The sequence below is a fragment of the Hippopotamus amphibius genome, chromosome 2 (assembly GCF_030028045.1).
Source record: "Hippopotamus amphibius kiboko isolate mHipAmp2 chromosome 2, mHipAmp2.hap2, whole genome shotgun sequence".
NCBI lineage: Eukaryota > Metazoa > Chordata > Mammalia > Artiodactyla > Hippopotamidae > Hippopotamus > Hippopotamus amphibius.
In genome coordinates this window covers 138465194-138484040 of record NC_080187.1, presented here as the reverse complement: position 1 = coordinate 138484040, position 18847 = coordinate 138465194, and the positions used below count along the sequence as shown (strand labels likewise).

Here is an 18847-nt window from a genome sequence, read left to right as displayed (position 1 = left end):
ACCATTGCCCTTTATCATAGATGGCAGAGTGCGAGCTCAGAGGAAGCTTACAGGCTCCTGAAGATCAAAATCCCTGAACTGCTAGTCAAATGACTAACCCTGAACTAGTAATCCTAAATCAGTAACCTAGAATTGGTATGTTTTGCCAACCCAATCATCGGGCAAAATCTGCCATTGTTTCCTTACAAAAATTTCCACCATCTCCAGCATCACGCAGCTCCTGTTTGGAGAGGACACTTCTTTTTTTTTTTTTGAGTTTAAGCTTCACCCATGTCTGTGGCCCCTTCTGGAAGACCCTGAGGTAGCCCCCTACCACATGGCAAATCTAAAACCAGCTCAAAGGCCACCACCAGAGACCCCCAGAGGCCTGACTTCTTACCTTCCTTCTGTTTTCATGTCTCCTTTTTCTATCCATTTTACTTAACATTTTGGTTCCCATCATAATTACAAGAGTTCCCAAATCTTGCTTCCTCAAGAGGTAGCCTGGTGAGAGAGTGAAAGCCCAGCCCTTGGAGTCGGGCAGCCCCGAATCTGAATCTTGAGGCTTGAAGCCCAGGAACACTGAGCAAGTGAACTGTGCCAGCACCTGTCCTTCTGTTTGGCACGAGAGTGAAAATGACTGCCTCATGGGCTTGTCATGGAAATGAAATGAAGGTCACTAACCCAGTAACCAAGACTTGGCACAGGCTCTGCAAATGTTGGTTTTCTTTCTTTGTCAATAAAGACGATGTATATCGACTGTACACATGCAGACCTGCATGACTGCTGCTTAATACCAATATGCCCTCATTCTCTCTTCACGGACAGCAAATAAGCCTTTCACACGCGTCTAAAATTGAAGCCCAGCTGAACTAACTAACTATGTTTCGAGGGGAAGGTACACACCTACCACTCATTTTAGGCATCATCAGACAATACTGACAAGAGGAGACATGAAATTGGTCCAGTCGATGGGGTTTCATTCACTACTATTGCCCAACAGTCTGAATGAAAAAGTCTGTTCAGCCGAATGGTCTTAGTTTCATTTGGAAACTATGCTAAAATTCTGCAGTTGAAAAGTATAAACACTCCAAATTAAAGCACAGTGACCCAAATATTTCATTCATCCATTTATGTAGATGCCCACTCATTTGGCAACTAGCAGATACATGTATAACACTATCCTAGAAAAAAAATGTACAGCGATAACCTTTGTTCCCACAAAGAGAATTTGGCAGATAAAACACGTCTTTGATCTCTCCTCTCTTTATGGGGCTGCGTGCTCGGCCAGCTGCAAATACTCACAGGTGTTCTCTGTTCTCCCTGACGCACCTCAGCTCTTTGGTATGCACCTGCTCGCCACTGAATCACTTTCTCAGAGGATACCAATAACTTCTTCATCAACAAGACAATGGGCCTTTTTCCCCCAGCTCTTAATTGATTTGATTTTTTTCATGGTTTCTAACACAGTTGACTGCTCTTTTCTCGAATTTCTCTCATCCTTTGATTTCTCTTAAGTTCACTTGTGTTGATTCCCTTTAGTTCATCATCTTCATTGTTGGCAAGTTTACTTACTGAAAATCCAGTTCTGCCCATATTATTCTCCTGTTTCGCATCCTTCAGCGTTTACCTTGGCCTGTGGGAGAAAGTACAATTTCCCTGCTACTGCACAGAAAGGCTCTTTGAACCTTGCTCCTGCCTGTCCTTTCAGCCTGGTCCCCTATTAGTCCCCTTAGAAACTTTATTGTCCAGTGATGTGAAAGGGCTTCTCTTCAAGTTGGTCACACTCCTCCAACCCTGCATTCTTCTGCCTGCATGGGCTGAGCCAGATGAGGATCTTTGACTTCCTGAAAATTCCTGGGCTCAACATCAGCTCTGCCACCAAATCTGTTTGCTGTCTGCCTGCTTCCATCTCTCGTTTTGAGTTACTTTATAAGAAGAACACATGTTCTCTTGATAACCTAAGACCTAGCATGATGCCTGGTACGTTATAGAAAAACGAATCGAGCTTTGTTGTGTAAACGGGGTTCTGTTGGTTTACCTCCGCAGTTTCTCAACTATCTTTATCCTCGTCCCCATTCTCTGTTGTCTCCCAAACTAAAGAGTTAAGTCTTTTACTTAGATTATCACAAAGCCTTTTACTTATTTTCTCCTGTGTTCTATGTCTCCTCACTAATACCCACCTGAAACAGAGAAGCCAGAATAATGTTCCCAAAGTATTATTTGCACATAGGTGGTTGGTAAATAGCCACTGATCCAGTCCCCCAAGGATGGCCTACCCACCTGGCTGGTCCAGTCCCCCAAGGATGCCCTACCCACCTGGCTGGTCCAGGTCCCCAAGGATGCCCTACCCACCTGGCTGGTCCAGGTCCCCAAGGATGCGCTACCCACCTGGCTGGTCCAGGTCCCCAAGGATGCCCTACCCACCTGGCTGGTCCAGGTCCCCAAGGATGCGCTACCCACCTGGCTGGTCCAGGTCCCAAAGGATGCCCTCTCCACCTGGCTGCAACCACTGCCTTCCTCCCTAGACTTCAAGTTGGAGGAACTTGACACAACAGAGGGGTTGGGAGACTCAAACCCAGGGCCCCACAGTAAGACCAGCATTGATTCCACTGAATGAGTGTTCAGTCTACACATCAGTGTCTGCTTGGAAGCTGTCAATGCTTCATATAACCTATCAAATAAAGATGACAATTCTTGGCATGGTATTCAAGGCCCTTCATAATTGGATCCCATTTTCAGCTGTATTTACAAATAATATATGTGATATTCTATGCAAGTACATCTTAAAACTTAATATGCATACGAATCATTTGGAAGATCCTGCTCAAAATGTAGATTGATTCAGGAGGGCTGGAGTGGGGGCCTGAGACTCTGCATTCCTAACAAAGGTCAAGTGATATTGATGGTGTTGCTCCCCAGGCCACAACTTTGAGTTGTGAGGTGGCTTGGACTCACCTCCAAGCCACCTCTGCCCCTGCGTTCCTACTATGACTTCTGCCTGGAATGCCCTCTGGGCTCCATTAGTAAATTGGTTAATCCCTCAAAGTCAAGTTCAAATACAACCTCATCACTAAAATGTTCTCTTATCTTCTGAAGTAAATATGAACTCTATCTCCTTGGGATTCTTAGATGTTTTGCTATGGGAAAGCAATCACCCAAAAGGCATAACTAGCAAAGTTGTCACATATATTTCCATCATAGGACAAGTTGTATTGTTTTCCTGTAAGTGGACCCACACATACCCTAAACGAGATGCACATTCATGACTAGTTCTGCATAGTAATGAAAGTACAATGGAAGGCTCCCATTCATTCATAATAAAATAATCAGAAAAATGTGAACAACCTAGACTGTGAAGAATTGCACGATAATAATTTATGCTCATAGTAATAAACCCAAGGCATAAGGAGCCTAAAATAGCTTCTGAATCATCAAAGAAAGATTAAAATTATATTCAGCATATTTTAGTGTGAAGCGAATTTGTGTTCTAATTCTCTGAAAACTGACATATGGTGTGTGCATGTGTACATGTGTGTGTATGTGTGTGTGTGTATGTGTGTGTGTGTATGTATGATATGTTCTGATTCCTTGAAAACATATAAGGAATATATGATTGTCTTTTTTAGTTACATGCAATATTCAGCACGCTTAGCACCAACTTTATGGCCCCCGTTCCTGTAACACACACACACACACACACACACACACACACCATTTCTCAGTGGAAAAAGTTAAAAAGCTGGGATTCTACTGTACTTCCTAAATTCCCCAAGTAAACTCCTCAAAGCTTTCTGTTTTTTTGTGTGTGTAACTTTGAAGACCTGACCATTATTGGGACTGAGCCTCGATACTGGTTGCCTCTCCATTTTTTGGTTTTCCCATAACAAATGCATATTGTTTTTCATTCCACAGAGATTTGCGGTGGATTACAAACACAAAGTTTCAAAAGCAGATGAAATTAAATATGCAGAAGAAACCACAAGGGTTGAATATGAATGAAGCCAGGAAGACTGGCTGCCTGGATATGTGTTTCGTAGGTGCTGCCCATTCTTCAACCTGGAGCAAGGATGTGGTACCTTCAGGGCTGTCTCCCACATCCCCATCCTCTTCCTTTTTGCCTTCCCACAGCCCATCAGGGCAGATGGCAGGAGCTCCCTTCTTCTTCCTCTCTGGGGCTTGTTCTAAACATGCCTTCCCTTGTCCAGAGGTAGCATAGACCTCTCTGTCTTCTCTGGGATTATATCAGAGATTGTTGCTTTGTTTACTAGGAAGAATAAATCACACAGTTGTTTCATATTAAAAAAAAATTGCATTCAATACATTCGCCCCCAAATAACCCTCCCCCTACTCTACAGACATGTCCTTTTGTCTAGGAATCTAACTCCTTCCAAGAAGGTAGGGAGTAGTAATTGTCCTGCATTTGTGTCTTTGTCCATCTTCCAAGCCCCCAGAGACTGCCGGATGAACCTCATTATTGGCTGAAAGTCTCACTTCCTATCAATGGGGGTCCTTTCTCATTCTCCAAAGAAGTTGACTTTCTCAACACTGGCTCCATCTTCAGCGGAATCTAGCCACACCATCAGGCCAAGCTTTCCTCTGCATGGACTAGCTCTCCTGCTGACACTGCCTGCCACCTCATCCTGTCTGCTGCCTCCAAAGCCTGGCTCAAGAAAGAGGCAGGTGCTGGCTGAGCACTGCTTCATCCCTGGCTTCCCAGGAGCTCTCATGCTGCCATCCCCAACTGCACATCCCCCTTCACCCAGTTACCTTTGGGGGAGGTCTCTCCGAGGACATTTAATAGTTTGCATATCACATGCCTCTATATTTTGTCTTGTTGACCTGATACAAATTGGAGAGCCAGGGAGGCCTGGGTCAAAACCCAGAGAGAAGGTGTGCAGGCACAGACGCAGGACTGCAGGACTGTCAGCAGGAAAAGGAAAGGGAGGGTCATAGATCTTTATCTCCAAAGCCCCTTCATAGATTCTTAGTCTTTGAAAGATGAAGTCCATTCTTTTTTTTTTTTTTTTTAATTTTTTTTTTTGGGGGGTACACCAGGTTCAATCAACTGTTTTTATACACATATCCCCATATTCCCTCCCTTCCTTGACGCCCCCCCCCTCGGGTCCCCCCCACCCTCCCTGCCCCTTGTCCCTTCTTAGAAAAGAAAACAAACCCAACTCCATGACATAACCTTAGATCAACAGTGAAGGTCCTGGGACTAATTTGGGATGGCCATGCTGGAATGGGAAAGCCTGGAAGCCATTGCCCAGTAAGAGGGAAGACCCAGAGTGCACCCTCTGAGTCAGCAGAGCTGCTGGAGGGTGGGTTGTCCACAGTAGAGGCCAATGTCAGCAGAAGGCCCAGAGTGTCATGACCAGTAGAAGGAGTGACTATATCTTAGTCCTCAAAGTAGGAGGGCAGAGCTTCTCTCCTAAGGATCAGGAAACTGGATGGAAGCAAGCCAGCCCTGGGATCTTGCTGGGTGCAGCTCATCCACGGCAGCCATGAGTCTTCCAGCCACTGAGCACTCAGTGCCCAGAGGCTGTGCTGGGTCCTCTCCATGCCTGACCCATTGCCTATGGACAGTGCACTGTTTGGGCCCTAGACAATTGTAAGCACCTGAACAGAGACTTGGACTTTCATGAGAGGAGGGGGGACCTTGCACCCTGACCAAAGTGGGACTTGGCAGAACGGGCCAGAAGTTTTCCTGAGCCAGGGCAGCAGTGGACACTCTGGCCCTGATATACAAGCTCTCCCTTGCATTCTCCTCACTTCGTCTCTGCCCTCAGCTCCTAAGAGTGAGTCCCTTGGTTCCTGATTGCCTGAAAATTGTCGTCTGAATGGCTCAAAGCTTCAGTGTTTATATTGGCCTATTTCTTATAAATCTACCTTACTTCTCACACACAATTTGCCTTGATTTCAGTAATTTGTCTCTGCCTTCTTTCAAAGCCTTAGACTTTCTCTTATCCATGACAAATGCCTGGTTCTTCCAATCATGTTTTATTTTCCTCAGGCTCTGTCTCTGTCTCTTACCCTTTATCCACAACCCACTGCTATTTATATCAGTGCATGAAAATATTTGAAACAGTCACTAAAGATAAAGAGGAAGAGAGAGTCATGTGAGAATTTCATCCAAGAGCATGTTCTCAGTACCATGGTAACTGCCTATCTGACCACCAGGAGAGGTCAGGTGATGATAGTAATGATGACTCTCTCCCAATTGTGTGATTCATTGTTTTTTTCTTCTTGCAAGTAGAGAACATTCTATTAGAATTGGAAGGGACTGTGGAGATTACAGGATACAAGGCACCCATTTTACAGAGAGGTAAATAGCAGACCAGAAAGTTTAAAGCCTTTGCCCAAAGTCTAAGAGCTAATCAACAGAGAGGCTGAGACCAAAATCTAGATTTCCTGATTTCCAGGTCCAATGTTCTTTCCACTGCATTGAAAAACTCCTTCATCACACGGAAGTACATGGAAATAGAATGGTATTTTTTTTAAAAAAGCCAAGACTTCAGTGGGTGAAGCTCAAGATTTTGTTTCACTCATTCATGCTATTGCTCTTTACCAGATGCCCACTCTATACCACCACTGCTGGAAAAAGGAGCTAAAGGTGGGAGCAAAGAAATGCCAATGTGAGCTATGAACCTGAGACCCTAAGCAAATATCCATGCAATCAAATCATACTATATCTTATTTTATTTATTTATTTATTTATTTTAGAGTAGGGACTAGGTTTGGCCCATGGACCATAGTTTCTTAACCTCTGTTCTTTTATATATTGATTGATTCATTTTTTTATTTCACTTTATTTTTATTTTTGGCTGCACTGCATGGCTTGTGGGATCCTAGTTCCCCAATCAGGGATTGAACCCATGCCCCCTGCAGTGGAAGCATGGAGTCTTAACCACTGGACAGCCAGGGAATTCCCATCTCATTTACTTTAAGATGCAGCTATTGTCTTTTAAGCATGTCAACATATCCAATATAAAGTCTCACTTGTACCATGAATGTGTCTTACCATCGAGATGGGCTGGAAGGGAGCCAAGTTCTTCCAGAGAGTATTTGCATTTGTTTCTTTCACCCAGGGCTACTTCCCACACAAAACCTCTACATTCTCTGCTTGAGCTTTTCTAGACCACACTTGCAGTTGGACTTCCGACCAGAAACCTGCATGATGATCACCTCCTGGTTCAAATTACCAGGAGAGAGTTTTCTTCCTCTTCCCACCAATGTTAAGGTGGAGTTTCCTTGCTGTCCCTTTCTCTGGGCTGGGTTTTTTTCTCATGTACCCTTACATGGGTGGGCCAGTTTTGTGTGTGGCATCCCGTGCTAAATTCTCCACCTTGAGTTTTGGGATTTTTTTGTTTTTTGTTTTCCAACTTCCTCAGAGGTACATACAATAATTGTGCATTTACAATCAATGGCATCTTTGGTTCTATAAAGTACAGGGGTTATAGATTGTGATAAAAATTATGAAATAGCAGTCAAAAGTGGCACAAGGAAGCATAAGAGAGTGACCTAATTTATAGCAAAGGCCCTACGAATAAGGGATATGTAAACTGTATGAGTTTGCTAGGGCTGCAATAACAAATAGCACAGACTGGGTGGCTTAAACCACAGAAATTTATTTTCTCACAGTTCTAGAGTCTGGAAATCCAAGGTCAGATGTCAGCAAGGTTGATTTCTTCTGAAGTCATCTTTCCTTGTCTTGTAGATGATTGTCAACTCCATGTGTCTTCACATGGTCTTCTGTTTGTGTGCATCCGTGTCCTAATCTACTGTTCTTATAAGGGCACCAGTGCTACTGAATTAGGGCCCACACCAGTGACCTCATTTAACTTTAATTACCTCTTTAAAGACTATAGCTGCAAATACAGTCATATTCTGACATTCTGGGGGTTAGGACTTCAATATACAAATTTTGGGGTCTCAAAATTTATACTGAGGCCCATAACATCAACTGAGCCCATAACATAAACTGAGACCTGGAAGATGGGTCAAATTACCCAGGAGCTGAGCATTCCAGACAGGGGATCAGCCTGTGCAAAGTCCTCTTAGAGAAGGAGGAGAGAGTTAGTTTTAAATTCCTTTAATGTGGTATCTCCACAGTGTTTATATCCAAAGGAAAAGAATGTCAGTTTCAATGAATCAGTTTCTCTTGAAATCTGAAATAGAAATACGATGGATTCTTGATTATAAAGTACTTTAAAAATCATGTTTTTTAAAGTAAATAGGGGTATACCCTCTGATTATGATTATTACCTGCGATTTCCTCAATCTGAAGTTGATTTTGTGCCCCGTTGCTGTGCTAAATGCCCTGTGAATTGACATGTGAATCTCTAACAAGATAAATTACTGCTATTACATATGCCTTTTGGATGGGGAGGTATTAAAACCATTCCCTCTCACTGCTTTTTTAGAACAGCCTCATCTCTAGGGGCCAAGCATTCCAGACAGGGTGAACATCCTGTGACACTGGAGAATAAATGATGATTTGTAACAGGCTCATGGAAGGACGCTTTCCATCTGGTGTATGGAGGGCGCCCTTCCTCTCAGCCCATATTCTTTATTTTGGTGCAAAATCTCATACTCAATCCCAGCACTCCTCCAAAGGTGCTTCCTGGGACTTCATAAAAATGATGGTAAAAAGCACAATTCATAATTTTTCACATGTGCGATTCTACAGCAAAGAGGACCCGAAGATATCTCTGCTTTTACTGGGCTATCTCAAAACTGGATTTGAATTCCCAGTTTGTTGTGAGATTAAACAAAAAGAGCCTACTTGTATTTTCAGAGTTCTGCTATAAGAGCTTCTTGATAGAAGCAAATGATTGACTACATTGGAGAAGTGCCTAGTTACAGTATAGCTCATCAGATGAAAGGCGTGACTCTTTTTTCAAGCAAGTGCTCTGCTCTTAAGTGACCAAAACATTCATGTGAATTCCTAGGAGGGTGTTCAGCATCCGCCCTCATCTCTATCTGGGTTGTGTGGCAAGCAGATACAAATGTCAGCTTGCATTTGCTTGGCTAGGATGTACAGCTCATAGAGGTTCCTTCACAAGCAGGTCTCTCCCTGTGAGCAAGGGCACATTCTGTTCAAGCAGTAGACAGAGTTGTGGTGAACTGCCTCTTTGTCCCTCTTCTGCCATTTTCAAATAGAAATAGAAGTAGTCCCCAGGAATGAGATTTGAGATGGCAGATCCCCACCTGCAGCCAAATCCTATTTTGGGTGGAAGAGGTGGAGAACTTCTCACCAGCTGGGACCCTAGTTTTATTTCATCTGGACCCCAGGTTGATCATTCTAGTCTAAAAGAAGAAATCTCCCTAACCTCTCTTCCCCAATTTGTGCTACTTTGATTATTTCATTCAGAGAAGAGCTTTGGCTTTGATAAAGTGCAGTGATGACAGATGAATGGATCACTCATTCATTCATTCAAACAGTAATTAACTGTGCATTTTTCTTTCTTTTTATTATTTATGCAAGTTAAAGTTTGCCGGTAACAGGAATCCTCGCAACTGTAAAATAAAACCACATAGATGTAAGAAGTCATGTAAACGGTTAATGAGCTTATTGCTAAGGTTAGCAAAACTTTCATTGTAAATGAAGTCTGCGCTCAGGAAATAAAAATTACTAGTGTATAAACCCAAATTCCATTTTGACTTTCAGGATGTCACCCTACTTCTTTACCTAGCAGTTTAAGTCCTTATATATGCAATGTTACACAAACTGTACTATTTACTTTTCTGTGCAATTTGCGTGAGTAAATCATCAGAGAATAAATTCTATCTTTAAATTAAAAAAGAAAATCCTACTATATGCTCAGTGCTGTTCTACATACTAGCATATTCTATTCCCCAAATCTCTCATTGAAGTGGTTTGTTGTGTTCTGTATCTGAATCTTCTTTTTTATTTCTCTTCCACCCTTCTAATCTTCCTTTTTTATTTTAAAGTTTATATTCTTGATGATTAGATCAGATAATTGCATTTGGTTTGACAAAAACAAAGGAGCCTAAAAGTAGTTAACTCTTGACTTCATCTGTTAACTTCAGGCTTAGTGGAACAAAGCAGCTGTACTACCTCAAAGATCAAAAACAAGGCAAATATTCAGCTGTTGCTGCCCTGAAGCACTCTCAGAGAAAAGAGCCAGGTAGCTGACACCATTTATTGACTTTATGTTCCAAAACAGTTGATTAAGCTTAAATCTGTCCCTTTCACCTGGAAAAAACTGGAGGCTTATGTGAAGAAACAAACCATTTATTTTAAACACTAAACTTTGAAGTTTGAAAATAAAAGCTAAAGGGTTGTAGCCCGGTACAGAGGGCTGTTCTAACCTGGAGGGCTCATCTGAATTTCGAAGAGAAATGCTAACAGGTGAGCACTCACTCCTGCATGTACTAGCTGGGGCTCCTAGAACCCAGCCCTGCAGACAGCGCAGAACCTGCCACTAATATACTCACCAAATAACTGATGGGCTTCCCTGTGGACAAGGTTAAGACACAGGTCCCTTGAAGGAAAATCCTCCGATCTTGCCTGCCTGTGATCCTGAGTCAAAGGCAGAAGAAATAATTCTTTTCTTTCTCTTCTCCCCTCCTCTGGCTGCCTGGAAATGGCAGAGACTCTGGGAAAGAGGCTTAGAAGGTGGAGCTGCAGGAGGTGTAGAGCAGTGGTTCTCAGACTTCTGCTGCATTGCTACACATTAGAACCACAAGGGAGTTGATAAAACTTCTGACTCCCAGGACATGCTGGAGGTGCAGGAGGGTGAGGACCACCCATTAAATCAGGATCTGAGGGTGGGGGTGTGGGGTGGGTGAGAACCAGGTATTAGCATTTGTTGAAGACCCCCAGGTGTTTCTAATGCACAGCATGTTTGCAACTAGAGGTGCAGTTTCTCAATTAGGCTGAGCCTGAGTGTCTGCATTTCTAGTGACCTCCCATGTGGTACCCATGCCGCTGGCCCCCAGAATGCACTTTCAATCACAAGGTGTAGGGTTCCTCTCCCCATCCCACCCCCCAGGGCTGTCCTGGAAAAATAAAAGGAGCCAAGGGAAAAGAAAAGTGAGCCTGGAGCAGAAATTCTTGGTAGTTCGCTTAAGGAGGCGGGGAGAGGGTGGAGGTAGGTGTGTGAGGTTATCTGGACGGGCTCATCTCATCACCACAGCCTGGAATAAATTATAAGAAAATCCATGCATGACCCAGGCGGACAGAATTGCTTGCTGTTTTGAGGTAGGACATTTGGTCCCGCATGACAGCCCTTTCCTCCCCACCCCAACACAGTGCACGTGGGGGGAATTGGTTTGCCCTGTGCCTCCACCCAGAGGGCCCTGACTCCTGTGCCTCCCTGTAATTACACAGCCCAGTGAGGAAGGAGAGGGCTTAGGTCCCCTCCTCAGCATGTAAATACACTCCAGGTGCTCGTATTTTAAACCAAACCCCAAGCCAACTCACCTCCCTGGACTCTGGGTTCTGTCCTAGCAAAAACCTCCTTTCTTGCAGACAGCTTCAGAAAAAGAACCCATTGTATGCAACTACCCTGTCAGTATTGAAAATGTTGCAATTTTGATTATTGTAATTGTTTTTGCATTAATTTTGATTATTTTAAAATACTGCCTTAAAATAGTATTCATCTTGATTACCTAGTGTTTTGGCACCGCACCCCCCCCCCCCTTACATTTTGCCTCCAGGGCAAATGTCTCCCTTGCCTAACCCTAGTCCCAATCCTGCTTTATTTACTCCTCAACCTGTTATGATCTGGATTCTGCTCCCCGAATCTCCATAGAAACGAACATTGAAGGGTTCATTAAAAAAAATCCTTGATGTGTCATTTTTTTAAAGAACATTTTTTCACTCCATTTTAGTTGACATTTTTTGAGCACTTCAAACAAGTCAAACAAAATATTGATACTACCAAAGAAGTTACTATGCTTATATCTAAACCTATTCCTAGAATGTCATCTTGTTTCATTCCCTATTTTACTTTTTTTATTTTATTATAGTTGATTTACAATATTAGTTTCAGGGGTACAACAGTGAGTCTGTATTTTTGTAGATTACATTCCATTGAAAGTTACTATAATATATTGGCTCTATTCCCTGTGCTGTACAATGTATCCTTGTAGCTTATTTATTTTATAAATAGTAGTTTGTACTCTTAATCCTATACCCCCATCTTGCCCCTCCCCTCATCTCTCTTTCCACTGGTAACCACTTGTTTGTTCTCTATATTTCTTTATTATTTTAATAGCACTTCTATACTTCCTAAAATTATAGCAGTTCTTAAAAACCTTCCCGTGGGTTGAGTTGGGAGATTGGGATTGCCATTATATACATTACTAATAAGAAAAAATATATCAAATTGTACACTTTAAATATATGCAGTCTATGTCAATTATATCTCAATAAAGGTTCTTAAAAAAAAAGAACCCAAAAAACGTTCCCAAGTTTACCCAAACCAAAGAGAAAATGAATACCAGTTCAGACAGGCAAGGTTACAGGATCCAGTTAACCCGCTGATTCTTGGTTATGGCATAAACCCAGGTTTCTTCACCAAGGCTATTCAAACCAAAGCCATGGACATCAGGCTGAAACTTTCATTTTGAGATCATCTTCTCTTTTTACATTAATTAAGAAAAAAATTTAGGTTCATATTTTCTCACAGATTTTAGCTTTTAGTAACCTGGAATTTCCCCATTAAATGTTGAGACCTTTCTTGGCCCGCATGGCATAGCTCATTGTCCTGTCACTGTGATAACCTGGTCTCTGGACATTATTTAAAATGTATGGATGCCGTACTAGTGTCTCATTATAATTCATGGAGCCATCTAGAGGTTTCATCTCCCAGGAAAAGTAGAATTAAGGCTGTGTAATGAGCGCTCCTTTTTAAGACACTTGGTCTTTTCAAGTCATCATGGAACATGGTTTGAAGCTCCTTTCTGCGTACTGTGTGGGAGAACTGGTGCCGATAAGTCCCTCCTCCTCTTGGTTCTGTATATTTTCCCAAGGCAATTTGGTAACTCATCTTTCCCTGTATTTCTCGTTCTCTCATAGACATTAATTTCATGTCTCTGTTTAAAGCAGAGTTAATAGAAGAAATAAAATACCAATTTATGTTAACCTCCTCATTGAAATTAATAAAAAATTAAACAGGTCCCTTTATAGCCAAACTTCTATGCTTATCCTAATTTCCTTTAGTATACTTTATATGAACTCTTTTCTTAATCTCATTATGAAATTATGGTCTTGCACAAATTCATCATATTTCAAATAATCACAATGATTATACCCTTTTTGACGCTCAGATTGCAATTTGGCCAGTGGGAGACCTCTAAACTAGCTCTTTTGTCTTTTCAGCACTGTCCCCTGCATTTCTGCTTTCTGGTAACATATGGTATTCCAGGTCCATTCTACTGTGTGTGTGTGTGTGTGTGTGTGTGGGTGTGTGGGTGTGTGTGCACGCGCGCATCGGAAGTGCTAGTTTCATCCAGTGAGGTATTAGAAATCCAAATCTGGGCATTCAGGAGTTCATGTGAGACTAGGCAGTGAACAAACTGATACTGCTGTTGAGACACTTCTAGCAGGAAAAATGTCGCTTTTTAACATCCTGAGTTCACATTGATTTTTTTTCTAGTATTATTAACATAATTAAGTCACTATATTTGACTCATATCATGAGGTTTTATCGACGGCCGCTAAGACTGTCCAATATGTTGCTGCAACAAATGACCTCAGCTTGAACTTTGTTTCTTTCCTAGTTCCAGCTGTGGCATTGGCTTTTGTGCTTGTCTTTGTGTCACACTGACATTCGAGGACTCTGAGCCTTTGTTCTTTGTACCTCATGGCCCTTATTACACTGATTTCCAATCTCATCCCAGATGACTTCTCGGCTGCTGGGAAATGTACCTAAGTGTTTCTTGCCCCTGAGGAGTCATTGTTCTGGATGGTGGCATGTTGATTTTCTGCTGTTCGAAGAAAGGCTTGACTTCACTCGTCTCAAAGACTCTTCTCTATTTGAGATTCGGTTTTGGAGGACACCACATTTCCCTTTGTCCATATTTCCTCTGCCACCAGTTCTACATCTGTCCCTGCAATTTTCAGCCGCTGACTTCCAACACATTTTAATATAGAAAGAAACACGGTCTCTGGATCATCTCCTTAATGACAATGTTAACAGGATAGAAGCATCATTTTCTCTGTCTCAATCTGGTTAATATATTTCCTTCTAGAAATCCAAATTTTCTTACATTTTTCACAAGGAGGATCCTTCTTGACTGGTGAATATAGACTGGCTGATCCCTTTGTTCAAGGGATCTGGAACTCTTCAAGAGTGTGCTCTGGCTACATCCGTGTGTTCAGTGGGGAATGGGGGCCACCACCAGCTTGTGGGCTGTGCCAAAGACACCCTCTCACCTTTACCCTTAGGAAGAGCGCTCAGGACAAGGGAATGAGAGAACACTTAGCTTAGAGAGATAAGAACTAGATAGTAGAGAACAAAAAGGGACTAGTATATGATTTCTTATTGAAAATAACCTCAGCAGGATGAGTCCAATTTTGGTAGCAGACTGAGTTTCATTTTATGCCTTTGAGCTGGAACACAATGCATAAGAAATGTCAATTTGCTGGAGGTTTCCCATTAAATGAGGCAATTTGGGTCCAGAAATAACAGTGTATACCTTTTTAAAATATCAGCGAAAAAAGTTTTTAAAATAGTAACCGTAATGCATGTTTATTTTTTAAATGGTAACTCAGAATGTATGTGAATGTAAAATCTGCCAATTATGAGCCAGGCTCGATGCTAGGTAGTTGACATTGGTAACTCTCCCAGTATTTGTAACAGCATGCTGGGACAGGTGCTATGGTTATAGAACTTTGTTATATAGTCTCAAAGATGGGTAAATGGAGGCTTAGAAAAATTAAGTAAATTATCCTTGGTCCTAAGGTGGTAAGTCGTGATTCAAATTCAGATAGTCTAAATGACCCCAGAACATGGTCCTGAATATGATGTGTATGTGTGTTTGTATTTGTGTGTGTGTGTGTGTGTGTGTGTATAACAAAGTTGGGTGATATCACACCTACAATTTGGAATCCTTTTTCTCACTTATTAATTTATTAAGAACATTTTCCCCTTCTTATAACATTTTATAATCATTTTTAAACAGCTGAATACTGTCTTGAAATTGTAAAGCTATTTTGCCAGTCACCTATCAATGAACACATACAGTATTTCCAATTTCTCAGTATTATAAATAATTATTCAATAAACAGTAAAAAAATAAAGTATTGTACTTCTATTTTTGTTTGTGTCTGCATTTTCTCAGCATACATTCATTGAAAGGGGAATTCTAAGCCAATGGAAGGGGCCAATTTGAGTATCTAGGTAGGTATCACCAAATCACTTTCCACAGAGTTTGTACAAATTCTTATCTCTGCCAGCAATTTATTAGGGAAGCTTTCTATCAAACAGCACAGAAAATTTTCTTTAAAAAATGTTTTACCATTTTAGTGGGTGAATAAAATATATGAGGGTAAGTCAAACATTATCTGCACTCTGGCTGTAGAATTTACAGAAGTTTTAATGTAAGTGGAGTGTGGATAATGTTTGACTCACCCTCCTATATCTTGTTTTAATTAGTATTTGACTAATTATGAGGGTGATTTTTTTTTTCCTGTACAACACAGTGAATCAGCTGTATTTATACCTGTATCCCCATATCCCTTCCCTCCCATGACTCCTTCCCACCCTCCCTATCCCAGCCCTCTAAGTCATCACCCATCCTCGAGTTGATCTCCCTATGTTATGCAGCAGCTTCCCACTAGCTATCTATTTTACATTTGGTAGTGTATATATGACAATGCTACTCTCTTACTATTTTTACATGTTTATTAGATTTTGTATTTCTTTAAAATTTCTGTGTGGATCCTCTGCCCACATTTCTTTTGGGGTATTAGAGTTTTACTTATTGATTTGTATGAGTGCTTCACTTTTTCATGATATTATCCTTCTGCCCTGTTGCTAAATTACTTTTCCCAAGTTATGATTTAATTGTTGTGAATGATGTTCCTTGATGTAGAGTTCTAATTGTGTAATAGTAAAATCTATTTAGCTTTTCCTTTGTAATTACTTCCATTGCTTTTATGCTTAGTATGTCTTTCCCTCTCTAGAAATCTGATAATTATTCACTTATATTTGTGTCTATGTATGGTTCTTTAAACCATCTGTTTTAATTGCTGTTTTTGTTTAGGGCTGCTGCATGGTGAGGCTATAATTTGAGTTAATCAGTTTTCTCAGCTATTTGATGAATAATCTCTCCCATTTTTTGCTGTGCTTACTTTATTAAGCTGGAATATACACCAGAGTCTATTTCAAGGCTGATTGCTCTATTCTATCAATCTGTCTGCCAGTTCTTGAACTAGTACCATACTGCTTTGTTTGATGTTGCTTGCATTATGTTTTAATTCCTAGTAGGACATGCCTCCTTAATCTAATTGCTCAATTTTCCTATTTTAATATGTTCTTTTTTTCTTCACTTCTTATTCCTCTGAATGAACTTGAGAATCACTATGTCATTAAGAAAGATAACATTGCTTATTTTTTGGTTTTTATCATGTTGTCAAATTTTTAACGTCATTACAAAATCATAGTAGTATTTATTGTTCTTTTGTTGTGCCATCTTTGTCAGTTTTATATTAGTGCTGCACTGAATTCATGAAATGAATCTATATATTTTCAGTGTTTGTTTTCATACTTGGAAAAATCATATAAAATGAAATTGTCTTTGTAAAAGTCTGAAAGTTATCACTAGTGAAATTTTCAGACAATGAGACATCTTTAGAGGTCTCAGGGTCAGGTAAAATTTGCCATGAAAATAATCATTTAATTCAGTTTATCAAAGTTATTAACATAGCATTTTAAAATAATATTTTCATATTTATTAAAATTGTCCTGTTTTTATTTTTGTTTCTTTTTCACTTTTAAATTTTGTTTTTTCTCTTTACTTTTCATGTGTTCACAAGTCATGTTAAAAAGAAAAACCTGTGCTTGAATTTGTGTATCAACTTTACTATTTCTATTTTTAAAAATGTGTTCAATTTTCTATGCTTATCTTTTTAAAAAAATTTATTTAGTTATTTATTAATTTATTTGGCTGCACTGGTTCTTAGCTGTGGCATGCAGGATTTAGTTTCCTGACCAGGGATCAAACCTGAGCCCCCTGCATTGGGAGTATGGAGTCTTAACCTCTGGAAAAGATTTTAGAAAATCTTTTCTTCTGTTTTCCTTAGTTTTGTTTTAAATACATTTTAACTATTTATAGTACAAATCCTTTGAAATGTATCTACTTTGTCTACTTGTTTTTTCAAAGACTAGTCATTCTATAAAAGGCTTACATGAAATAATTGTGTTCTGCCCTTTTTTTCTTATACATCTTTGCCTGACATATCTGATGCATAAAATATATGTTCCTTTGATATCTTCATTGAAGACTGCATATTTTTATGCACTTTTTGACTCATTTGATATTTTTTGGCCTTGTATCTATTCTTGTATGAATTTTATAATAACCCCTTTATTTTTACTTCATTTCTACTTTTCTAGTAAATATTCTTTTATTTTTAATCTTTTTGTGTCCTTATGCTTAGGTCACAGTTGGCTTTTTCTTAACTTAGTCCTGAAGTCTTAGTATTTTAATACAGATTAAATCATTTAAATTTATTGTTATAACTGTCCATCAACTCATCCTGGATAATCACTTGGGATATCTGGGGATTTTGCTCAAGCAGGGTTCAGGGGATCTGAGTCTGAACACTGACATGAGAAACAGCTGCAGGCATGAAAACAAACTCACACTTGGTCATGGACAAGTTCATCTTGCAAAGAAAGGAACATTCTGAATGTCAAGTCTGCGCAACTGATCAGAAACCTAGAACAGGAGCCAAATCAAAGAATTTTAAAAGATCAGTCACAACTGAGGATTTGATTCAGGAAAAGGGGCTAGGAGAACTTCCCTGATGAGAGGCACCAGGGAGAGTAAAGCATTCTCAGTCCTTTACTGTAAGTGGTAATGAAAAGAAAAATCATGGCAATACCAATCAACCACTCAATTTTTTTTTTAAACCTCGAGGTCCATCCTGAGAGCTTGGGCTGTTCCACATACAGATGGAAGGAGGTAGCATCACCAGGTATCAGAGGGGCCTGAGGGGGTCAGTTTAATTAATCATCCTTCTTAAACTTGCTGTTGATGTAGGGCACCTAGTCCAGAATCAGCCTCCAGTCGGAGGCCCACGCCAGCCCACGGGTGCCCACTGTGCCCCACATACCCATGGTGGGAATCCAGTTTCTGGCCAAATCCCAGGGGCGCTGGCCCAGGAACCTGCTCAGCATCTTGGCACCATCCCAGCTCAGGGTGACCCAGTCCCCGCTGGCCCAGGTGCCAATAACTCATTTTTTTGATTCATGCTTAGGCTAAACATTGGACTAATTCCTTTAGACAGAGATTTCTTATAATCTCCACAACTACCCTGTGAAGTACATGTTATTCCAGTTTTACAGACAGAAAAAGAGAGGCTCTGAGTAGGTGAGTAAATTTTCCAGACCAACATTAGTAAATGCTAGAACCACTTTCAAAAATTAGGTTTCCCTGACTCAAAAGCCTATGATCTGAACCCACTGTGTTATTCTGTTTTCTTCCCAAATTACAATTTTTATTGGTTTTTATTTTCCCGCATTTTTACAAGTATATATTCTCTTTTGAATTCTTTTAATTAGGTTTTTCCAAATCACACTTGAATGCATAGTTTCTCTAATTATCAAATCCATGAATAATATATTAATTTGATTCCTTCTTCTATAAGATGAGGAGTTTTAATTCC

At 40.5% G+C, this 18847-nt stretch overlaps 1 pseudogene; it reads right to left on the bottom strand.

The window, feature by feature from the left end:
- Positions 1-18188: 18188 nt before the first annotated feature.
- Positions 18189-18359, bottom strand: LOC130845026 (cytochrome b-c1 complex subunit 10-like; annotated as a pseudogene).
- Positions 18360-18847: the final 488 nt, after the last annotated feature.